This window comes from Musa acuminata, chromosome BXJ1-5 (assembly GCF_036884655.1).
Source record: "Musa acuminata AAA Group cultivar baxijiao chromosome BXJ1-5, Cavendish_Baxijiao_AAA, whole genome shotgun sequence".
Taxonomy (NCBI): domain Eukaryota; kingdom Viridiplantae; phylum Streptophyta; class Magnoliopsida; order Zingiberales; family Musaceae; genus Musa; species Musa acuminata.
Window position 1 is genome coordinate 31,796,567 of NC_088331.1, and position 26,327 is coordinate 31,822,893.

At 41.2% G+C, this 26,327-nt stretch overlaps 1 pseudogene; it reads left to right on the top strand.

Annotated features, from left to right (window-relative positions):
* Window positions 1-26,327, top strand: part of LOC103985216 (1,4-alpha-glucan-branching enzyme 1, chloroplastic/amyloplastic-like) — a 118,236-nt pseudogene that overhangs the window by 52,939 nt on the left and 38,970 nt on the right.

Consider the following 26,327-nt stretch of genomic DNA (forward strand, 5'->3'; position numbering starts at 1 on the left):
TCTGCATTCAGACGTAAACTCGTATTTTCATACATTACAGTTTACGTTTACGTTTGATTCTGCAGAACTGTTTTCCGTGTTTTTACGAACGAGCTTCCTTGCAGTTTACGCTTACATTTTAATCCTATTGATAACTGCAATCTGTCCTCTACGATTTTACGAACGAGTTTCAACATTTAGACGTAAAACTGCATTCAGACGTAAATCGGCTTTCTTCGCTCAATCATCAGATTTCAGTTCACGTTTACGTCTTGGTTTGAACTGCATACTGCCTTCTGCGAGTATACAAACGAGTTTCAAAGTTTAGACGTAAATCTGCGTCTAACTGCGTTTAGACGTAAATCTGCGTTTAGACGTAAAACTGCGTTTAGACGTAAAACTGCGTTTAGACGTAAATCTGCGTTTAGACGTAAAACTACGTTTAGACGTAAAACTGCGTTAAGACGTAAATCTGCGTTTAGACGTAAATCTGCATTTAGACGTAAATCTGAGTTTAGACGCAAAACTGCGCTTAGACGCAAAACTGCGCTTAGACGCAAACTGCGCTTAGACGCAATCTGCGCTTAGACGCAAACTGCACTTAGATACAAACTGAGAATTTGCTTTTGCATCATAATAGTTTTTGAACGAACGCAGCTTTTGGTTTTTAATTTATTATAAGATTTCCGCTGCACTAATTCACCCCCCCCCTCTTAGTGCTCTCGATCCTAACAATACCAGTACCGTACCATATCGAGCCCGGGTCGAAACATCGGTACGGTACGGTGAATCTTGGTAAAATTGAAACTGTTTTGAAGGAAAGATCAGAGGTCTCCTATCCCCTTCCTTCTAATCCATCTTTTTTAGCTAAATCAATTCTTTAATAATCCTATTTAGTATATACTATATAGAGTTTTTGTTAAAATTAGGGTTTATCATTTTGGGTATTGGACCCATCTCAGAGATTTGTTGGACTGGTATATACTGGTCATTGATCGGTGTACCAACACATGGTGCATCGGTAGGAGACCGATGTTTTAGAGAGGAAGAAAAAGAGAAAGAAGAGGAAGGGAAGAAGAAAAAGCGGTGGAGGAGGAAGACGGAAGACGGAAGGAGGAAAAGGAAGACAAAGAGGAAGAGGAAGAGAGACATTCCTGAGAAGTGATCTGGGCAAAGATGGTGCATAGTAGATTGTTAAGTATATCATACTTTTGGTTAAATTGCATATATACAACCGATGCAAGCTAACTATTAGTGGGTGATTGTGGTCCATATCATGCTATTTATATGATTCATTCCGTAAGAGTATATCATGGAAGCGTAAGATTCTGCCAAACATTAACAATTTTTGAATAAAGAACAGTATCATATTTTATAGATGCTATAATTCTGACATTAAATTGAGTTAATTATAGTTTTGAATTATACTAACAAACCTTATAAGCTAAAGATTTTAAAACAAGTAAGAATAAGATTGAATATATGAGATATAATTTTAGTAATACCAAGAGAAGAATTGAGGATATAGTTAAGATAGAGGGAACACTATTTCTAATAAAAATTTTAGGTATCTTATCTTCATTATTTAACATGATAGAGAGGTTAATGAAGACAGTGTTGTATCTGAGTCTACGAGGTGGGAGGTCAATATATTTCTGGTCTCTAGATATAGAAATAGAGGTTATTTTTGTGATGCAAATCCTGGTTCCCAGGTTACAAAGGAGTAAATTTCCACTATACTAAGGCTTGCCCTCTATTAATGAAGATATTATTCATTGAGTAAAATCTGATTAATTACAGTTGAGAGGGGTATCTTTAGATTAAAAAAATTATAAGACATTTGTTAGGTCAGCCATGGATCTGAGTTTTGGAGATAATTAAGAAGCAATATATGTAAAACTTGTATTAATGGATATATGGAGTTACTAGTAAAGAAAGAAAAACAAATATTGTCTTTTGTGAACAATTAGGAATATAATAAAATATAGGAAAGATGTATGTATTAGTATTAGTGATGTAATAGCATGGAGAGAGACATAAAAAGAATTTCTTAGAAACTATAAATAAAAATTTCAATGTCTTGATTTAATTAAGGATAATTTTCTATATAGTGTCCAATGGCAGAAAAATATCTATATAGCCGACCCCAAATCAATATGATATTATGGCTTTTTGTTGTTGTTGTTCTTGTATAATTTTGACACTCAAGATGGTCCTTTTGTCACTGGCTATGATTGTGGGAGACATCAATCTTGGTTGGTCATTTCAATGATGAGTAGCTATTGCAATATAAACGTTATGGATATTCTATATCTAGACATCTAAGCTGCTTTCTTATATCTAGTACAAGTTTGCAATACTGTTTAGTATGACAATATTTACCAGTCCAATAGGTTATTGGTACATGGACCAGGTAAACCAAATGGCACACTCGGTATGGAACGAGTACCTAGCGGTAGAGGTCTTGTATTGCGTACTACGTCGGGTACAGGCTCGGCACAAGCGAGCATTTTTTTGTTTTTCAGCCTTTTTTAGGCTTTTTCCAAAACTCGGTACGCTACACCAAACTTCAAACCGTGATTTAGCATGCAGAAAGCAACAATATCCCTTTAGAACCCTTGCAGATTCTAAACTTGGGGTTAATCTCTTTAGGGGATCGGCCTCCTTGGAACTCTATAGGGGTTCCTCCCTCTTAATTGCTGCTCAAAGACTGCAGAAAAGATTCATCTATTGCTTATCAAAAGAGGAGAAATACATGATTATTTATAGGGCTTCTTAACCCTAACTCCTAATAGGACTCCTACTCAAGACTCCTACTTCTAACCAACTCCTAATAGGACTCCTACTTCTAACCAACTCCTAATAGGACTCCTACTTAAGACTCCTATTCCTTTACAACTCCTAATTCTTCTATAAGAAACAACCTTCTAACCCTAGCCGGCCTCTTCACCTCTTTAATAGGGGTCGGCTTAGGTAGGTTTTACATGAATGTCCCTCTAAATTAGGACTCTCCTAGCTAGAGTCCTAACAGACTCGCGCTCTTCAAATCAGCCTTGTCCTCGAGGCTGACGATTCATGAATTTTGGGAATTTGATCTTCAAGTCGTCATAGTTCTTTCAAGTGGCATCTTCTGTTGGTAGGTTCACCCAGTGTATTAGCACTTTAGTAGTGGGTCGTCGTCGTCGAGTCACGATCCGTCGATCAATAATGGCACTTGGCTGGGTCTGGAGTTCTCCTTGGATAGTCATATTTGGTGGGTGGCTTTGGGCTGTCTCCAAGCACCTATTTACAACTTCTGTCTAGCCGTCGATTTGTGGGAGATATGCCGTACTGTTTTTCAATTTAGTACCATGCATATGGAATAACTTTGTCCAAAATCTGCTCGTGAAGATGCAAGTAGAATTTATCATAAGCACAATGCGTCCCTTATAGTATAATTCTTTTGAGTCCCAATTGTAATGAGCCACGGAGCTTGGTGCTTCCTCCAATTTTTTTTATAATATTACTAGTCTCTGAGTCTACCTGCCATTCCATCTTAATATCCTCAAGGAAGTAGCTGGTCGGAAGTGAAACGGTCGAAACTTCAGCTTGCTCGGGTAGCTGCGAAAGCACATCTGCAAGAACATTCTCTTTCCCCTTTTTGTAAGTTATTTCATAATCAAATCCAAGAAGTTTTGTTACCCATTTTTGCTGCTCAGGGGATGATATATTTCGCTCCAAAAAGTACTTGAGGCTTTTATGGTCGGTTTTAATTTGAAATTGTTGACCAATCAAGTAGGGTCTCCACCTTGTTGCTGCGCGCACAATAGCGAGCATCTCCTTATTATATGTTGACTTATTTTGATGGGAGGGAGATAATGCCTTACTAGTGTATGCGAGTGGTCGACTATCTTGCATGAGAATGACTCCAATTCCGACTCCAGATGCGTCAGCCTCAATAATGAAGGGTCGGTTGAAATCTGGTAGTGTTAGCACCAGCGTCGTCGTCATGGCTGCCTTAAGTTTTTCGAAGGCAACGGAGGCTCTGTCCAACCATTGGAAGACATCTTTTTACAGTAAGGAAGTAAGTGGTGCACTGATCTTTCCATAGTTTTTCACGAACTTGCGGTAGTAGCCCGTTAAACCCAGAAAGCCATGTAGCCATTTTATGTTTCTTAGGGTCGGCTAGTTTTGCATTGCTCCAATTTTGAAGGGGTCCACTACCATACCTTCCTCTGATATGATATGCCCAAGATATTCCACCTTCTGTTGAAGAAAGAAAAAATTCGTAGTGGTTGTTGTGTGTTCAAAAGGTGGTTTTCGGTATGTCTTCTTCGCACACTTGTATTTGATGATACTCGGATCAAAGGTCCAGCTTTGTGAAGATTTGTGCTCCCTTTCATCTAGCAATTCATCTACTATTGGAATAAGGTATTTGTCCTTGATGGTTATGCCATTGAGAGCTCGGTAATCAACGCATATTCGCCATGTTCCGTCCTTCTTGCGTACAAGTAGCACCGGTGAAGAGTAGAGGTTGCAACTTGGCCGAATAACTCCTGTTTCGAGCATCTCTTTTACAACCATTTCTATTTCATCCTTCTGGAGATGTAGATACTGATATGGCCGAGTATTTGCTGGAGGTTTGCCTGAAAGAATCGTTATATAATGATCATGCCAACGGGTAAGAGGTAGGTTGTGCGGTTCGTCAAATATATCTGAAAATTTAGCAAGCAGAGGAAGTAGGTTTGGATCTTCAAATTTAATTGGCTCTCCCTTAGTTTGTTGCTCAAGTTGTACCAAAAAGTTGCTGCATGCTTTATGCAAAACCTTCTCCATTTTGTCACGGACTTAGTTGGTTTTGCCTAACTCGTGCGACACCCTTGCGTGTCCGTCCGCAAAGGTCAGCCTCCCCGAAGCTTCCCATGGTCCCTTAGGACCCACAAAAGAGAGAACATGATAGAGAAAACGCCTCACTCGGGATCCACAAGCAAACATCTCTGAAAACACTTCATAGACAATGCAAATTACAAACAGACTTTACAAGCTCTGAACAGTTACACAACAAAGGGTAAAATGGTCCATTATAGACCGAAAATCTCTCACACGTGTCGACATGACACAACTTTTATTTACAAGCCTAAAGCGGCCACCAACCTAACTAAAATGAGACTATTAAGCCTTCGGCTGTCCCTCTACATGTTGTACAAAGCATGAACATACCAAAAGACACGGACATACATAAGCATTATATCAAACATCCTGTTTAGAAGTTTGCCCGTGACATTCTCCCCTACTTATTCCTTCGACGTCCTCGTCGAAGCCTTTGTCAACACTACAACTCCTCACCTTTGCTGAGTCTTTAATCTTCTGCTCCAGCTACAATGTATCTCTTGGCTCCCAACTGCTCTCCGCTACTGTTTTTGAGTAGTCGAACCTTTGATCCGCCATGCTGCTTCAACTCACCAATGACTATAACTCTAGTGTGGGGTTGGCTAAGTTGTGTTGATCCCTGTTGGTTCCTGTGGATCCTCCAGATGAAGGAAAAGACCAACCTTACTACGCCAGTCTCTCAAATGCCTCATGCTGCTTGAACTGGGGGGATGCTTGTTTGAGCTTTAACGAGCATCGTCTCGCAAACTTATGAAGTTTTGGGTCCTTTCTCCACAAAATTTGCTCATTGACTCTTCTTTCACTTAGTTGTTACATCCGTAGGTTCGCATCACTTCTGCTTTCGATTGGCATTTCATTGGGAAATGAAGCGGACAATCTACTCTCAGTAACACTGATCACCGTTGGTGAGGATTTGACAACTATTATCTTTCATTATCTTCGAAGGGTCTTTGAACATATGCAGATTTCCTCTACTGGATAGATAAGAGAATTGGGGTACTCGATTTCACCCATTCTCTTAAGAGTTAAGAAGGCAAAGGTTACTTGACTTCGCCCGCCTCCTCGAGGTTGTACTCCATGCATTGAGCTGGTTACTGGCCTTCGCCTGCTCTTTGCTCACACTTCTGAAGCACTTGAAGTGTTTGCACTCCTTGCGTTGAGTTAGCTACTATGATTCACCTTCTCAATGCCATCGAACTTCTGGAATGCAAGAAGTTTTCACCCCAACTTGGAGTAATTCTCTAATAGATTTTGTCGCCTCTGGGATTGTACTGTCTTCTCCATCAACCCTGCCGCCTACTCCCCTGAGTAGCGAAGGTACAACACCGTGTACTGCCTGCTTCGTTCCTTGGTCATGCACTCTTGCATGACCCGATGTCCTTCACTTTCGGCTATCTTGATGAGAAACTTATTGACACCGGTCTTACGAAGTTCCTTGGCCTCTGCCCTTCAGCCTTGTCTCGGTACTTGGAGTTTGCCTCTACATGCTCCACCTCCTCGACCCCTTTCACAACCAAGCGCTCTCCCTCCATGATGAGAGCAAGGGATCAATGACTTTCATAGAAGTCCCGCCTCTACGGTACTATGGCACTGCCATGCCCATGGCACTACTATCCGTCGCCTCGCATTTGCATCCCTTTTCTTCACAATCAGTAGATATGCCTCTATGGCACACCTCCATTCTAACTGATGCTTGATTTTGGGTAGCTAAGTCCCTTTGGACTCGTCGTCGCTTCCTCACCCCTTTCGACCCCCTGCTTCCACACCTCTGTGTTCTCCAAGCAGCTCCCTTTTGTCGTTGGAAAGACAGACTGCAACTCCCATGTATGGCCTCTGCCATCATGTTGTAGGGTTTGCACTGATTCTGTTCTCCTTAGCTTCCTTGGTAGCAACGTTTGCTTACTCGACCTTGTCCTCTGAATTGCCGGGCTCCCTTAAGCGAATATGAGCTCTAGAGCAGTCTAACTCTTTAGCTGCTTTGATCATACCTCTGCATGATCAAGTCCCTCCCATGAGACTCACTGGTACTTGCATTCGAACTTTTCCCTTGGTGGAACCCAGCCCCCATATGCTGATGACCAAGGTTTTCATCCGATGCAAAATTCGATGCACGCACGGAAGACCCGCCTCTGCGGTACCATGGCCTTCACTCTTTGAATCCATAGCCCTTCTTGCCGTCATGTTGTTCACCGAAGTAGAGCTTCCAGCAGCTCCCGATCATACCTCCGTATGATCTAGTCCCTCACGGGACTATATTGTTTGTATTGCATTGCCACAAACTGTTCCACCACGATCCGCTGCACCATGTCGCCTCCTGGTGACACATCTCTATTACATTCTGATCCATTTGGGATGAACTCGAATTGTGAACCCTTCATGTGTGGCCTCTGCCAATATATCACAGGGTCTCCTTCACATTCGATTTTGTTCGCTCCTTTGGCAATTGACTTTCATCCACCCACTCTTGGGTCACACCTAGATGAAGCACCGCTCTAGGATAGTCCGTCGCTTAGTAGCTCCCGAAGTTCGCTGCAATTAGTGCACCATTGTATGGATCCTGGGCCTCTACCCCTACCAGCACAATCTTCGCTGCGCACCACTTCCTTTATAGCAACTTGAATGACAACACTGTGGCATATTCTTCAAGAGTACCCGCCTCTGCATCCTCTTGCCCCGTGCTAAGGCCTTCTGAACCCAACTTCGCCTTCGCAAATTGAGTCGCCTTAGTTCCTCCATCAAATGCTCCTCCGAGATAAGGTGTATGTGCCCAAAAGCTCCCTTCGTCTTTGGCACCATGCAAGATAAGTCTGCTCCGTCAGAATGAATGACCCATGGAACAACATGATCCTGCTCTTGCATCTGTAAGAGTTCATGTCCTTGACCTCTGTCCCAGGAAAGCACTATGCCTCCGCTCCATGTTCCATCTTCTATACTGGCTCCCTTCATGCGGCTTGGGTACTTCGCCAAGTTACACCCAAGTTGCTCCGTTCCTCGTTTTTGCATTGAGTTGATAGTGGCCCTCGCGCCCACCATTCACGGGCCAGCCCTCCCTTGAGTCCGATCTCCATATCAACTCCAAGTGTACCTTCATTTATGTTGCTTTGGTTCGCTCCCCTACTTGATCTCGCAATGCATCCACCAATGCATTCTCTCAAGCGAGATCATGCGACGACTCCTCGTCGCTTGCTCAGTCCATTGAGCTTCGTGGAGTTGTTGTTTGTTGAGGTACTCCTCCTCAACTTGTGAGGTCCATCCCACATGATTCTCCCTCTAGAGAGCCGGGACATATCCCTCATGGATAACTGTCCCGTTGGAGCAACATCTCTCTTCGTTTCGGAGACCACCATCCCCTTGGACTACTCCGATCTGCTGAACAAACTATGTATTGTTCTGCCTCCTGCAAACACACTTGCTAGATTGTGACTCCACGTCAATACTGCCCCCGCTGCACCACTCAAGGCCTAGCAATATGCTGAACTCGTTGCACACTTCAGCCTCCTACGGACGTATCCTTCACATGCCGAAGAGAAAGTTTCAATGCTCCATGGCGCTGAGTTTCGGTCGCCTTGGGATGGCCGTGAACATTCCATCGTCCGCATACAAGCCTATGCATGAGTACCGAATTCTTTGAGTGAGCAATTCCCCTCACCTTTGTGAGCTTTGCATAACTCTTTCGGTCGCTGAGCAACTCATTCCACCTTGGATGGTCTCATCCTTTACCAAGCGCCTCGTTTGCCTTAAGCACCATCAAGTATGGTTGTCAACGTTGAGCGGTAGCTCAAACTCAGCTATCCCAACCTTTGTGCGCTCCGCATTCTTCCAAGCTTGTCTGTTCTCGTGGTGCCTCTTGCGTGAAGGGTTGGCAATTCCTCTGAATGCCAATCTCAGATGCTCGCTCCTTCGAGCGACTCTTTTTCCCTACATCTCCATGCCCGTTTACCCCAAAACGGTCGCGCATGTGCTGAGTGCCCTTAACGCAGCCCCGCTAGGCCCCCCATGTTTGCATGCTAAGTGTTTCTATGAGTGCTTGTCCCGCTCTGATACCATCTGTCATGGACTTAGCTGGTTTTGCCTAAGTCGTGCGGCACCCTTGCGTGTCCGTTCGCAAAGGTCAGCCTCCCCGAAGCCTCCCATGGTCCCTTAGGACTCACAAAAGAGAGAACATGATAGAGAAAACGCCTCACTCGGGATCCACAAGCAAATATCTCCGAAAACACTTCATAGACAATGCAAATTACAAACAGACTTTACAAGCTCTGAACAGTTGCACAACAAAGGGTAAAATGGTCCATTATAGACCAAAAATCTCTCACACGTGTCTACATGACACAACCTTTATTTATAAGCCTAAAGCGGCCACCAACCTAACTAAAATGAGACTATTAAGCCTTCGGCCATCTCTCTATATGTTGTACAAAGCATGAACATACCAAAAGACACGGACATACATAAGCATTACATCAAACATCCTATTTTGAAGTTTGTCCATGACAATTTGTTGTGTGCAAATCGTCGTTACGTCGCCCCTACGTTTCCCGTTCAGTATCACCTGTTTCTCCTTACTGTAAAATTTTATAATTAGTTGCATAAAATTCAAAGAAATATCACCTAATGTCGTTAACCATTTAATTATGAGCATGGCCTCATGATCATCAAGAGGGAGGAGGAAAAAATATACAATTATCTCTTGGTAAGGCCTCATGATTAGCAATAGTTTCTCTTGGTAAGGCCATCTGGACAGTAACTTTATTGTTTAGAAAGTTATTAGTACTACCCATGTCGGTAAGAATAGTGATCGGTTGTTGTTTGAAAAGGCCTCTAACTTTCATCGTTTGCGGGTTTGAGTAGCCGGCTAGTGTATGTACCCTAACTTCGGTCGGTTGTGGCTCTTCTTCTGCATCTTCTTCTTTATGTTTAAGACTCTCTTCTAGATGTTCAATGACCTCTTCTTCTATTGGTTCAATCATAAGACGTCTCCCTTTACTACAACGATGCTCACGGCTCCACGGCTCGTCGAAATGCCAACATAACCCCTTCGCATATCGCTCGCGAAGCTCTTCTCTTGTTAACCTCTTTGGTGTAGGGACTTGGTCGATAGTAGGGGGGGCTGAGGGCTTCAATATTGCTGGTTGAGGAGCGACCCTAGTCCTCTGAGCTTCATGGTTCAATTGCTCCTCTTGATGTCGTGCGAAAGAGATGGCTGCCATAAGCGTGTACGGTTGTCATGCTTTAACTTCTCCTCGGATCTCTGGCTTCAAGCCCTCAATGAAGATCCTCAATAGCTGTTTTTGAGACCAATCACGAGTTTGATTAGATAACCTTTCAAACCTGGTTTGGTACTCCTGAATGGTGGAGGTTTGTCGGATCTTTGCTAGTTGTCCGTCAATATTCTCGTAATCGGTTGGTTTGAAGCGGATCAACAGTCCTTATTTGAATTGTTGCCATGAAAGGACTCCATAAGTGTGTTCAAACCAGTCAAACCACTGTATGACATCTCCTTTAAGATGTATAGTTGCAATTTTAACCATAGATGCATCCGCAGTTTTGTGGTACCGAAAATATCGCTCCGCGCGCTAAATCCAACCAATCGGGTCTCCTTCTTCCCATCTAGGGAAATTTACCCTTATACATGGATAGTTGGGGTCAGTTATAGAGCCTCCCCTCCCTTGAAATTCATCTCTTCGGGCTTGGTGCGATTGGGCAAAGCTCTCTCCTTGATATGATTTTTTCGGGCTTAGTGGTCGACCTAATCTGAGTTCGGTAAAGAGCGTCCGAATCTTATCTTCCATTCGCGCCTCCAAGGCTTCGAATTTAGCATTGATTCCTCCTTAGATGCCATAGTATATGCCTCTAAATCTATGATGTTAAAATCTCTCTTTTGTTGTTGGGTTAAAGGCATGTATAGGTTGAGAGAAGTGATGGTCGAAAGGGTTGGTGGATTGGTGGATGTCGGTTGCGATTTAGGCTCGTTTTGTGGCTGTTTTGGGTGCAGTTTGAGGGTGTGGTTTGATGCAGTTTTAGGGCCATGGATGGAAGTTTTGGATCTATGGTAGATGGCAGCAAAGGTTTGATAGAAATCAGTGAAAGTTGCTGCAAATATGTGCTGTCTTGTAAGAGCAGAATTGTCGTCGAAGAAACAACGGTTTCTCAACGAAATTTCCATCAAAAACTTGAGAGATTTGAGGAGGGAATTGATAGCAAAATCTCATTTTATATGATAGCAAGGATGCAAAATTTAATCAAAAAAATTTTGACAGTATAATAGCAACGAAATTGGTGCAAGTTGCGATAGCAGAATTCTCGTCGAAAAATTTCAGCAATTTGCGACAAAAATTTGTAGCAACACAAAATCGTTTTTAGAAATAAATTCCTTAATAGATCAATATTATATGGAAGCCAAGATAATCTATGAAGTGTATAAGAAATTTTAATAAAAAAAGATTGCAAATAGATGGGTTAAGGCAACAATATGCAGCTGAAATTTTCTGCAGCACAGATTTTCAAGTGTAGCAGATTGGACATAAAAGATCAGTGATTTATATTAAGAATTTTTTGACGAAACCAAAGGAATATCCACTTTAGGAAGTGTCAAAGCTATCATAAAAATTTCAGAGAGATTTGGATAGAAAAAACGTTGTATCAAGATCAAACAAACAGTGCTACGCGGCTGAAATTTTACAATGCAGATTTTCAAGTATAGCAGATTAGACATAAAAGATAAATGATTTATACTGAGAATTTTTTGACAAAACTAAAGGGAAATCTGCTGTTAGGAAGTGTCAAAGATGTCATAAAAATTTCGTAGAGATTTGGATAGAAAAAACACAGTAGCAAGATCAAACAGACGGTGCTATACGGTTGAAATTCTGCAATGTATCTTTCGTTATAGAGATGAAAACTTTATGACGAAAAGTTTATGCAGCAATATAGGAATAATTTTTTTGGGATTTTCAAATAAGCATAACTAAATTGCAGCAGCAGTAAGGTAGGAAACCAGAACCTGTTGCAATTCACTGGGAGATCAAAGGATGATCTACGGTGGTGGAGATGACGGCGAAATTTGGCGACGATCTTTTAAGCAATTGTGGGAATTGCTTTGGGTGGCTGTGGAGAGTTGATGGATGGCTGTGGAAGGGTAACGAGATGCCAAAAACGCTGCTCTGATACCAGGTGTTAGAACCCTTGCAGATTCTAAACTTTGGGTTGATCTCTTTAGGGGATCGGCCTCCTTGGAACTCTATAGGGGTTCCTCCCTCCAAATTGCTGCTCAAAGGCTGCAGAAAAGATTCATCTATTGCTTATCAAAAGAGGAGGAATACATGATTATTTATAGGGCTTCTTAACCCTAACTCCTAATAGGACTCCTACTCAAGACTCCTACTTCTAAACAACTCCTAATAGGACTCCTACTTAAGACTCCTACTTCTAACCAACTCCTAATAGGACTCCTACTCAAGACTCCTATTCCTTTACAACTCCTAATTGTTCTCTAAGAAACAACCTCTTAACCCTAGCCGGCCTCTTCACCTCTTTAATAGGGGTCGGCTTAGGTAGGTTTTACATGAATGTCCCTCTCAATTAGGATTCTCCTAGCTAGAGTCCTAACACTGACCAACAATACTTGGAATTATTTATCAGCTAGAGTTTTAGTTCTTCAGTATAGTAGTTGCTAAGGATTCCCTTTTCACCCCGGCTTGAAAAAGAGATATTTTCATTATGCTTATATAAGTAAGAGGAAATACCAAGAAGATTGCTAGTTTTTGGTGAGATGACTAGAAACCTGTTCGTGCAATACTGATTACTTCAAGCTTGAGTACATATTTGTTTATTGGTTAACACCAGTTGTCTGATTTACCACTAAAGATATTGAAATATATTTCATTATGGGGGATCTTTCTGGAAACATTTAATTCCTGTTCATTGGCCCATCCTAATGCTGAGTTTTTTCTTCCATTGGTTTCTAACAACCACATTCGCATTATTACTTGTTGCAGGTATCATGTTACCAACTTTTTTGCACCCAGCAGCCGTTTCGGAACACCAGATGAACTCAAGTCCTTGATTGACAGAGCTCATGAGCTAGGTCTTCTTGTTCTCATGGATATTGTTCACAGGTGACTCATGAAGGTTTTTTAGTGTAATTTGAAATATTCTATGAACAAAATAAATGGAATGCCATTCGTTTTTGTTCTTTACTCATATATAACTTGTTGAGACTTACACTTGTGGATAATGTTAATTCTCAGTAAGTACTCGATATGCTCGATATGCATATGCACATTTGCTCGTCTTACCTTCCTTTAGGTTTTTTCCAATAGTATTTTATATTATTCGAATTCTAGAAGCTTAATATGTTTGTTGGCATCACAGTTTTTGCTTATTGATTTGAATTAGATTCTCATATCATTATTGGTGGTAGAATGATGATATGATACTCATGAAGATTAACCTCATTTGATCATTAGTTAAGAGAAAATCTTAAAATATTCTGAAAGAATTGACTAAATGAAAGGTGTAAAAGTCCTCAAACAAGATAATGATTAACTTTATTGGAGAAGTCCTTGTCCGACAATTTGTTGCTGATGGCAGAATACTTACGGGAGCAGTTTCACAAAGAGCTTAGTTAGTATTTAGTTCTATGGCTTGGCTGGTAGGCACATGCAGAGTAATACATGAATTTATATACTGAATAGCTATACAAATATCAATTTGGCAGAGATTTATGAATTGCATTGAATTAATACTTAATAAGGGATGCTTAAATTGGTTCACCACCTTGTTCTTTTTTCTTCTCTCTCTCTCTCTCTCTCTCTCTCTCTCTCTCTCTCTCTCTCTCTTTATATACAAGTTGAGGTTTCATTCTTTTTCTCTTGTGATGGGATTGTGATTTAAAGGTATAATATATGCTACCATTGTTGTTGTAATTCTAAAGGTTTTGATTTTTTTCTTGTAAAAATAATTATCGTTATTGGCTTTTGACCTACTCCGGTGGTTATTTGAAGTTTTGAACCTATATTCTTCCATTGGGCACAGAGAGAAAATAAGAAATTCAGTTAACTATGAAAGTAAATAAAGTAGAAAGTTGGCCCAATTTTAAACTTAGCCAACTTTTGAGCGTATTATACCAAGGATCGTCATCTCATGCCAATCGACAATGTCAGTCTTGGTCCTGATCGATATGTACCGATATGTATCATTTTTGTGAAATTTACTAGAAAATAGTCGAAATCTAAAAATTTAAAAACTTATTTTGACCTTAATCCTAATTGAGTCAATTTTGATTCAATTTCAATAAGAATAAAGTGCACATAAGGATAAGATAACGAATTTATCTTTTATGGATCGTTGAGGAATAATTTTGCCAAATGTTCCTTCATTGATCTTGAATCATATATGAGTTCATATGCTATATTATGTGTCAAAATTTTATAATTTCAATAAATTAAGTAATAAACGGAAGCAGCTTGTACTTGCTTCTACTACCAAAATGAATGGCTGTACTCTACAATTGATGGATTGTAATCCTCAATTTTATGAATTTGTGTATTGATATGGTGTGTCTGTTGGATCCAATCTTGAAACTACTCATATGACATAGTGTATTGGTAAATTATATGTCATCAATGTATCAGTGTGGTAATAATTATTGCCCGATTATCATGAATGACACATGTCCGAGGGGCCTCCTCGAACATTGGAACTGCTGTAGTGGTGGGGAGGTTGGAGTATATCATAACTTCTACTAACACTGTTGATCTATTTCTTTTTATTGTAAGAATGATTGGTCAAATACAAATAAGATCAACTATCATTGTATATATATGGGTCATAGGATCCTCCTTTATATCAAGGTTGCGAATTCAGTGAGCTCTTATTTGTGTCTAGATCGTAGAGACTTTGTCACATCTATTTGAAGTCGTTAACTGCCCTCTCCTTTCCTTTACCTTTGTGACTATAAACAATATGTGTGGATCCTCAGGCTTTATGATTTGTATCTTGCGTGACATGTGTAAAATGCCTGAGATTAAGCAGACAGAACCATTAATTGGCCATTGTCGATCGAGGCACTACTGTTGACGTCACTATTATCTTTACAAACCTCACGAAGTGCCGTGTGGAGGTGTCTCATCATTAGACTAAAATAATTGCTTGTTGATTCAGATCGCTAGATGTTATTGCCTCCCCCTTCACTTTTGCATGCTACACGGATGACTGTAATTGTTGGGTATCTTAACCTCGACTAGACTGACTTGAGATTGTCCGATCACCAAGTTCTGACCAAGGGGGATCTTTCTCATATTGGGATATTTTTCTTCTTTTATAACCTTGGTGATAAAATGAAATGTGGGGTCTCTTGCCTCATCAAGTATAGGATCCCCTAGGTTCTCTATTGCTTCGATCCATTCCAACATTGATTGAGAATCTTTGTTGTGGAATTAGAAGTTAAAGAGATCAATCTCCAGCTTCTTTGATTCCTCATCAAGCTTGGCACATTGCACACCATAGCCTTAGATGTGGTGCACATATACAAGCTTCTCCAATTGGGTATGTCGGTGATTTAAAATGCGCTAGGCGCTCGCCCGAGCGAAGCGAGACGCTAAAATATAAAAATATATAATATAATTAATATAATTATTTAAATAAAAATATACTATTAAATTAAGAAAATCGAGTACAAAATCACAATGTCATATTAATAAAAAGTCTCAAAAATCAAAACAATAAAATTTTACATCAAATCTATTGAGTTGCTCTGTACACTTGTCATTTATTCTGAAACCTAACAATAATTTTAAATAAAAAAATTAATAGTATTAAAATCAAAATAATATGTTATTAATTTAATAAATAAAATATTATTATTAGTATACAGTTAGCAATATATTGTTAATATACTATTAACAGTATAGTAAGAAAAGTGTGAGAAGACCGAGGCTACTAAGACAACGACAGTGGTAGCGAGAGTAGGAGCGGCGAGCGATAACGGGAGTGGGAGTTACGAGCGGTGAGTGATGACAACAACGATGAGCGACGATTGTGGCAGCGGCGAGTAGCGACAGTGGCAACAGCAGCAGAGAGCAGTGACAGCAGAGAAGAAATCTCGACGGCAAATCGCGTGTTAGGGTTGGGGAAGTCGGGGAAATCGTGTGAGGGAGCCTATCGGTGATTTAGTTGGTTCGATTGAATCAACTAAAGCACCGGAGACCGAACTAGACGTAAAACATTGGTTCGGTCGCCTGGTTTAACCCGGGTGCTCGCCCGAAGCGCTCGACGCCTAGGCTCCGGCGAGCGCCTAGGCGGCGCCTCATTGAAGCGAGGCGCTTGGACATGAAGCGAGGCGCTCGGGCCTTGCCTCGCCTCGCCCGAGCACCTAGGCGAGCGCCCGAGCGCCTATTGAAATCACTAGTATATGTAATAGCATATTTTGGACCTTAGTGTGAATCGAGGACCAATTACTCTCAATGCTGTAGTTTATGAAAGCACACATGCTGTAGGCCTTCTTAGATCGAGTGTGGACCCTCCAAATGGTAGCCACCACTCTGTCACATCCTTAGTTAGAATAGGCTAATGCGTGTGACACCCAAGTGATATTCATTTGTAAGGGTCAGCCTATACCTTAACCTCGTGTAGTTCACAAAGGACTTATATAGAGAAAAAAGGTCAGAAAAGTGAATGTATAGGTAATATACCATCGTCATATATAAAAGGACAAGATAACTGAGATCGCAAGTAGCATCAAGAAGCTAGCTTTTATTGGGCACAAAATGCTCTCGAAACTAAATTAAATGGTTGCATACAAAGGTGAAAGCCCAATGTTAGTACTTTTGTTGTATAGAAAGTAGGCACACTAAAGATGTTGTACCACCCCTTAAACATATAACCAAGGCTCCATCCATCCCAAGGGTTCCAAGGTACCGAGACAGTTGATGTTTCGTACCATAAGGCCATCAGCCAGAAGGCCTGGTGTTATCCGAGGGTTCTAGGGTGTTGAGATAGTAGATGCTTCACATATTAAGAATGTTATGCAAAAATCAGCCCATGACACATGAGAATAGGATTGTTTTGGCTAATTTACCCTCCGTACGACATCACACAACCATAAATGTTTTCGAGGTTTATGACAAAGACATAAAACAAAAAATTGACAATAAATCAAAATAGGACTGGTGATAGTACTTTATACCTTGTACATGTTAACTATGATAAAACACTCGAAAACATCATGGACATACTGTCACAGACTTAGCTGGTTTTGCCTAAGTCATGTGGCACCCTTGCGTGTCCGTCCACAAAGGTCAACCTCCCCGAAGCCTCTCATGGTCCCTTAGGACCTACAAAAGAGAAAACGGGTTAGAAAAAACGCCTCACTTGGGATCCACAAGCAAACATTTCAGAAAACACTTCATAGACAATGCAAATTACAAACATACTTTACAAGCTCTGAACGGTTGCACAACAGACCAAATATCTCTCACAAGTGTCTACATGACATGACCTTTATTTATAAGCCTAAGAAGGCCACCAAACCCAACTAAAATGGGGCTGTTAAGTCTTCGACCGTTCCTCTACATGCTGTGCAAAACATGAACAAACAGAAAGATATGGACATACATTAGTACTACATCAAACATCCTGTTTAGAATTTTGACTGTGACATTAGTACTATAACTCCTCGCCTTTGTTGAGTCTTTAATCTTCTGTAATGCGCCTCTTGGCTCCCAGCTGCTCTCCGCTGCTGTTGTTGAGTAGTCGAACTTTTGATCCGCTACACTGTTTCAACTCGCCAATGACTTTGACTCTGGTGTAGGGTTGGCTGAGTTATGTTGATCCTTGTTGATTCCTGCGGATCCTCCAAATGAAGGAAAAGACCATCCTTATTATTCGCTAGTCTCTCAAATACCATATACTGCTTGAACTGGGTGGATGCTTGTTGGAGCTTTAACGAGCATCGCCTCGTAAACTTTCGAAGTTTTGGGTCCTTCCTCCACAAAATGTCCATCGACTCTTCTTTCATTTAGTTGTCACTTCCAAGTAAATTCGCATCACTTCCACTTTCGATTGGCATTCTGTTGGGAAATGAAGCGGATAATCTACTCTCAGTAGCACTGATCACCATTGGTGAGGATTTGATAACTATTGTCTTTCATTATCTTCGAAGGGTCTTTGAACCTGTGCAGCGCTCCTCTGTTGGATATATAAGAGAATTGGGGTACTCGGTTTCACCTATTCTCTTAAGAGTTGAGAAGGTAATGGTTACTTGACTTCGCCCGCTTCCTCAAGGGTTGTACTCCATGCATCGAGCTGGTTACTGACCTTCGCCTACTCTTTGCTCACATTTCTGAAGCACTCGAAGTGTTTGCACTCCTTGCATTGAGTTAGCTACTGTGATTCACCTTCTCAATGCCATCGAACTTCTGGAATGCAAGAAGTTTTCACCCGAACTTGGAGTAATTCTCTAATAGATTTGGTTGCCTCTGGGATTATATCGTCTTCTCCATCAACCCTGTCGCCTACTCCACTGAGTAGCAAAGGTACAACATCGCATACTGCCTGCTTCATTCCTTGGTTGTGCACTCTTGCATGACCCGAAGTTCTTCACTTTCGGCTATCTTGATGAGAAACTCGTTGACACCGATCTTATGAAGTTCCTTGGCCTCTGCCCTTCAGCCTTGTCTCGGTACTTGGAGTTTGCCTCTGCATGCTCCACCTCCTCGGCCCCATTTCATGACCAAGCGCTCTCCCTCCATGAGAGCAAGGGATCAATGACTTTCACGGAAGTCCTGCCTCTACGGTACCATGGCGCTGCCATGCCTATGGCCCTACTATCCGTCACCTCGCATCTGCATCCCTTTTCTTCACGATCAGTAGATATGTCTCTGTGGCACTCCTCCGAGTCAGCCTCCATTCTAACTGATGCTTGATTTTGGGTAGCTAAGTCCCTCTAGACTTGTCGTCGTTTTCTCGCCCCTTTCGACCCCCTGCTTCAACACCTCTGTGTTCTCCAAGCAGCTCCCTTTGGTCGATGGAAAGACAGATTGCAACTCCCATGCATGGCCTCTGCCATCACGTTGTAGGGTTTGCACTGATTCTGTTCTCCTTAGCTTCCTTGGTAGCAACATTCGCTTACTCGACCTTGTCCTCTGACTTGTCGGGCTCCCTTAAGCGAATATAGGCTTTGGAGCAGTCAACTCACTAGCTGCTTCGATCATACTTCTGCATGATCAAGTCCCTCCCATGAGACTCACTGGTACTTGCATTCGAACTTTTCCCTTGGTGGAACACAACCTCCATATGCTGATGACCAAGGCTTTCATACGATGCAAAATTCGATACACGCATGGAAGACCCGCCTCTGCGGTACCATGACCTTCACTCCTTGAATCCATAGCCCTTCTTACCATCGTGTTGTTCACCGAATTGGAGCTTCCAGTAGCTCCCAATCATACCTCCATATGATCTAGTCCCTCATGGGACTATGTCGTGTGTATCGCATTGCCACGAACTGTTCCACCATGATCCACTGCACTATATCGCCTCTTGGTGACATCTCTATTGCATTCTGATCCTTATGGGATGAACTCGAATTGTGATCCCTCCATGTGTGGCCTTTGCCAATACATCGCAGGGTCTCTTCCACCTTCGATTTTGTTCGCTCCTTTGGCAATCGACCTTCATCCACCCACTCTTGGGTCACACCTAGATGAAGCACTGCTCTGGGACAGTCCGTCGCCTAGTAGCTATCGAAGTCCACCGACTTCGTTGCAATTAGTGCACCATTGTCTGGATCCTAGGCCTCTGCCCCTACCAGCACAATCTCCGTTGCGCACCGCTTCCTGCCTGGCAACTTGACTGGCAACACCATGGCATATTCTTCAAGAGTACCCGCCTCCGCGTCCTCTTGCCCCATGCTAAGGCCGTTTAAACCCAACTTCGCCTCCGCAAGTTCAGTCGCCTTAGTTCCTCCATCAAATGCTTCTCCGAGATAAGGTGCATGTGCCCAAAAGCTCCCTTCGTCTTTGGCACCATGCAAGATGAGTCCGCTCCGTCATAATGAAGGACCCATATAACAACATGATCTTGCTCTTGCCTCTGCAAGAGTTCATTTCCTTGACCTCTGTCCAAGGAAAACTCTGTGCCTTCATGCCATGTTCCATCTTCTATGCCGGCTCCCTTCATGCGGCTTGGGTACTTCGCCAAGTTACACCCAAGTTGATCCGCTCCTCGTTTTTTCATTGAGTTAATGGTGCCCCTCGCGCCCACCATTCCACGGGTCAGCCCCCCCTTGAGTCTGATCTCCATATCGACTCCAAGTGTGCCTTCATTTGTGTTGCATTGGGTCGCACCCCCACTTGATCTCGCAATGCATCCACCAATGCATTCTCTCAAGTGAGATCATGCGATGACTCCTCGCCGCTTGCTCGGTCCATTGAGCTTCGTGGAGTTGTTATTTGTTAAGGTACTCTTCCTCAACATGTGCGGTCTGTTGCATATGATTCTCCATCTGGAGAAATCGGGATCTATCCCTCTTGGATAACTGTCCCATTGGAGCAACATCTCTCTTCGCTTCTTTCTCTCTGAAAGTTTCAGAGACCACCATCCCCTTCGGACTACTCTGATTTGCTGAACAAACTGTGCATTGTTCTGCCTCCTACAAACGCACTTGCTAGATTATGACTCCACGTCAATGCAGCCCTCGCTGCACCACTTAAGGCCTAGCAACATGCTGAAATCGCTGCATACTTCAGCCTCATACGGATGTATCCTTCAAATGCTGAAGAGAAAGTTTCAATGCTCCATGGCACCGAGTTTCGGTCGCCTTGGGATGGCCGCGAACATTCCATTGTCCGCATACAAGCCCATTTATGAGTGTTAGGATCGAGAGTACTAAGAGGGGGGGGGGGGGTGAATTAGTGCAGCGGAAATCTTTCAACGATTAAAAACGAAAGCTGCGTTCGTTCGATAAAAAACAATTTCGATGTAAAAGCCGATTCTAAGATAACTTAAGATTAAGCGTAGTTTACGTCTGCACGCAGTTTGCGTCTAAACTCAGTTTACGTCTAAACTCAATTTACGTTTAAACGCAGTTTGCGTCTAAACACTGTTTGCGCAGTTTACGTCTAAATGCAGTTTTACATCTAAACGTAATTTTACGTCTAAACGCAGGTTGCGTAGTTTACGTCTAAACGCAGTTTTACGTCTAAACGCAGTTTGCATCTAAACGCAGTTCTACGTCTAAACACAGTTTGCGCAGTTTACGTCTAAACGCAGTTTTACGTCTAAACGCAGTTTTGGAAAGATCTGAACTTAGAAACTCGTTCGTAAAAGCACAGAAGATAGTTTGCAGTTATAAATGGAATCAGAACGTAAACGTAAACTGCAATGTAAAGTTTATACGAAAACACCGATTTACGTCTGAATGCAGATTCGCAAAGATCAGAACTTAGAGACTTGTTCGTAAAAGCGCAGAGGGCAGTAGCTATGTAGGAGGTTTGCAGTAATGATAAAGTGCTCAAAGCAAAAGCAAACCAGAGATTTAGAGTGGTTCGGTCGGTCTTGACCTGCTCCACTTTTGGCTTCCTCCACTGACGAGGTCACCGACGTCAACTAGAGGCCTTCCTTCAATAGGCGAAGGCCAACTGCCCTTTTATAGTTTCACTCCTCTTGACGGGATCAGGAGACAACCCTTACAGAACATTTCTCTCCTCTCTTTACAACTCAAGACTTTGAAGAACAGAAGGAGGAGAACTTAAAGGCTTTTCAACAATTTTGAGCTCAAGAATCACAGAGAAGATCAAGATTTCGGTGTAGGTCTCTTGCTCTTTCTGTGCTGAATGGGTGGGGTATTTATAGGCCCCAACCCAGTTCAAATTTGGAGCTCAAAACGATCAAATCCCAAAATTCCGGGATCAGGCAGTTGCACCTCCTGACTGGAGAGGTTGCACCGCCTGGCAGAGCTCGGAGACTGAGCCTAGGCGGTTGCACCTCTCTGTCAGGGGCGGTTGCACTGCCTGAGTCTGGCTCGGAGACTGAGCCCCAGGCGGTGCCGCCTCCTGACTGAGGCGGTTGCACCTCTCCTGCCAGAGCTCGAAGACCGAGCTCAGGCGGTGCTACCTCTGTCAGGGGAGGTTGCACCGCCCAGTCTCGCTCGGAGACTGAGCCCAGGCGGTGCCACCTCCTGCCTGGGGCGGTTGCACCGCCCAGCTTCGCTTGGGAGATCCTCTCTTGGGCGGTGCCACCTCCAACCCTGGCGGTGCCACCTCTTTCACTATTTCAGCTCACTTGGTTTGGCTCCAAACTTGGTCCAAACCAGTCCGAACTTGGGCCTAATTGGCCCCTACTTTGGGTATAGGATTAACACTTAATCCTAACCCTAATTAACATGCTAACTATGAATTTAAAGACATTTTCTAAGCTATTACAAAGTCCGCAAGTCAAGACTTCTTCTGGCGAGCTTCCGGCAAACTTCCGGCGGTCTTCCGATGAACTCTCGGAAACCATTCTGCGGACTCCCGGCAAGCTCCTAGACTTCACGATTTGATCTTAGCGAGTTCCAATGAGCTTCTTCGACAAGCTCCGATCTTTCTCGGCGAGCTCCGCGAACTTCCAACGAACCTTCCGGCGAGCTTCCGAAAAACCCTTCGGCAAGCTCCCAACTCATTCTCGGCTAGTTCCGGTAGCATTCCCGACGAACCTTCGGACTTCCGTCGAATTCTCGAACTCGCAACAAATCCTTCGCGCTTGACTCCGACACTTTGTTTCGCTTTATGTCTTCATCGTTATCATAGTTAATCCTGCACAATTAAAACAGAACTTCGATCGAGACAATTAATCCTAAGCAATTAACCAAGTTGTCCGGCATGTCATTGGTCCCTCGACGCTTCGTCCGATTCTTCGGCGCATCATCCTCTCCTGCAGCCTATTGCCCAATCGGCCAGTTGACTCTGCAACTCCGATATCCTTGGCACAATACCCGCTCTTCTTGGCCCGATGCCCGAGTCCATGGCCCGAAGCCTTCTGTCGATGCGTCGACCGATCCACCGGCCCGACGTCCAATCTTCTGACATGTTCCTTCGGCACAACATGATTTTCCTGCTTTAATTGTCTCATCCTGATCGAAGCATCCTGCGTCACTCAAAATGCAGATTAAATCATAAACATATATCAAGTAGTTTCATCATCAAAATACGAGATTCAACAATCTCCCCCTTTTTTATGATGACAACCACTTGATGACGGAGTTAAACTTAACTCCCGGAGTTTAAACAAACTCCCCCTATCAATATGCCATATTGATAGAACCTTGAATTCAAACTGAATTCAAGTCATTGCAATATTCATCATGAATACTTGCAACACGTCAACATGAACATATGCATAAACTTATGCATCAAATGTCATGTCATCAACATACTTTCATCAACATACTTCTCCCCCTTTGTCATCAACAAAAAGGAGAAGTATCACTATCAATCGTTTTGTGATATAGATTCAACTCATTGTATGAAAAACATAGTATCAAGTTTTATCATCATGCAATCTTGGAGCTAGAAGATTTAGCAAGTGTTACTTCATGCTTAGAACATTCATGCTATCAAGTTTTAGATATGCAAGTTTTACGGCATACAAGATAGCACATGCAAGCTAGCAATGTTACAACATTTTAGAACTTGCAAGCTAGCAGTTTAGAGATATTCAAGAAGGCAACTCTTGCTTCTTGAAATATGCAAGTTGCAAGCTAACAAATTTTTGCTTCCTTTGCAGTGTTAGATTTTGATATCGTAACGCAACTATTTCAAGTGTTTATCAATTGTAGCATTTCATCATATGGCATGATATCGACATGTAAAGCTGTGAAGTAAGATTTTGATATCATTTCATGATGTACACATTTCGAATATTTTAGCAAGTGTAGCATTGCATCACATGGTAAGATATCAGCTCGTACGATGCAAATTTTTGTTTGATATCTTGATACAGGGCATATAGCAATGATAGCAATCATATATTTCTTGGTGATGCAAGTATGGCCTAATCATAGTATCAATTTATATATTTCTCCCCCTTTGTCATCAACAACAAGGAGAACGATATAAGCAAATTTTAAATATAAGTGCGATGCCATAAGTTGGTTCATGTCATTTTCCAACAGTGAGTGATAGGATACCAGTTATGCAAACATCTCGAGGAAAACATGACATGGAGATAGCTTTTATTGCTTCTTCCTTTTTATTTGTTATCTTTTTACATGAAGGAGGAAAGCCATATGTGAAGTTCAAATCGATAAGATATTAAAGCACACTTCATTTTTGTAAGGATTAAGATATGTAAGTGAGTCAAATCCTTATATGTAAAAATATCTTCCTTTTATAAGAGGGAACCATCAAATATGTTTCTCGAAAAATATTTTTCACATGATAAGTGCATTTGCTAGATGATTCCATATGTCAAAAATCAATGATGTGAATTAAACTAGATATAACATATGCTTGTTAAGTTTGGAAGAGGATAATGTATCAAGAAAATCCAATTGTTAGGATCAAGAAAATCCGAAAATGAAATTTGACACTTTCATACATTCGGACAAGGTTTTACTAGAGATATTCAATTACAATCATGAAGGTAAAACATGCTTATTATCATGGAAATTTTTGTATTTAAGCACATAATTTCCAACATGTAATCATGGCAAGTAATTGTGTAAAATCATTATGGCAATCAAGTGATTTGATCATTCAATAAAAAAAGTCCGAAAAATAATTTTAACACGTTTAATCATTCGGACATATTTTTGCCATAGTTTTTCAAATATAATCATGAAGATAAGGCATGCTCATCATCATGGTAGTATGATAGCAAGTTTACCATATTCAAGCTAGCAAAAAAATTCTACATTTTAAGGCCCGCAAGCTAGCAATTTAGAGATGTTCAAGAAAGCAACTCTTGCTTCTTGAAATATAAGTTTTGCTAGATGTGCAAGTTGACTTTTTGCTTCTTGAGATAGGCAAGATAGCATTCCTTGGTGATGTTCAATATAGCTAAGTTCTACATCATGCAAGCTAGTGAATTTTATAACATTTTAGAACATGCATAATCACCAAAGCATCATAAATTTTAATGATGTGCAAAATTACAAATTTTGCATGATTGCATTTATGTGTCTTGAGATTTGCAAGATAGCAATTTCTTCTCTTTTGAGAAGTGCAATTTTTGCTTTCTTCTTGAATTGTGCTAGCTAGCTATCTCCCCTTTTGTCATTGTCAAAAAGAAGGGGAAAACCCTTTACATCAATTTTTTAAATCATGACAAAGGTTAGTATCAATCTCATTTGTGTATCATTATATTTTCAAATTAAAACATGCACATTTTCAAAACATATAAACTCATTATTATATGCATGATTCCAAATCATCATTCATATTATTTCAATCATTGTTTCACTCATCACTATAGCTTATCATGCATAATATATAAAACCATCTAACATGATATAAATATTTATTTATTTATTTATTTTTCTATTTTTTAAGCATTCATGATACACATCATACAAAAGCATATGCATCATTCCAAATCATAAATATTTCAAATCATCATGGTATTAATTTGTCACATTGCATCCTACCATGCATGATCGAAGTTTCTCATTTGCATACATCAAAATAAATTCATGAATATCTCATGCATTCATATCATCACTTGAGGAATGTTGAAAAAGAAATAATTGGGTGACGAGATAAATATTTCATAAATACAAAGAATTACATAAAAATCATATCAAGGAATACAAGTCACAATCATTCAAGAGAAAAATCAAGATCATGATTTTAATAAAACTCATTTCAAATTTAAATCATCAAAATCATTTTTATGGCTCACAAAATTTATAACATAAATAGATTCATGATTTCATTTACTCAAAATCGAGAAATAACAATGGAAATCATCATGATACACATTATTACTTCTCAACCACATATAGCATGATTTCATAAGGTATTTTTAATCAAAATCATTTTGTTTATCATAAACATGCAATTTTCATGATTATTTTCAAAATTACTAGAATGATAAGCATGATTCCTAATTTTTTCTATTTTCATTATAAAATTATTAAACATGCAATTTTTAAGAAAATAAAAAAGAAAAATGCATTATGAAAAGCATTATGTAATTTCAAAGTAAATTAAAGGCATTTTGATTACCTCAGCGTCAAAAGGCGTAAAGGCGTAGTTTGCCACCTCGCCTTTGTTGATTTTCTCCTCGTCTTCGGAGGAGCTCGATTCATACCAATTTTGTTCTTCTTCTTGCGTTCAAAGCAAGTAGTTCCGTTCTTTTTACTTTTTGATTTTTGTTTCATTTGTTGTTTAAGTTTACCATCACTTGAGCTTATGCTCGAGTGGTCTTCAAATGTTCTATGTCCCAAATCCTTCCTGTTCTTTGGAAGGTGGTTCTCAAGTTCTTCACGTGCATTGCACGTC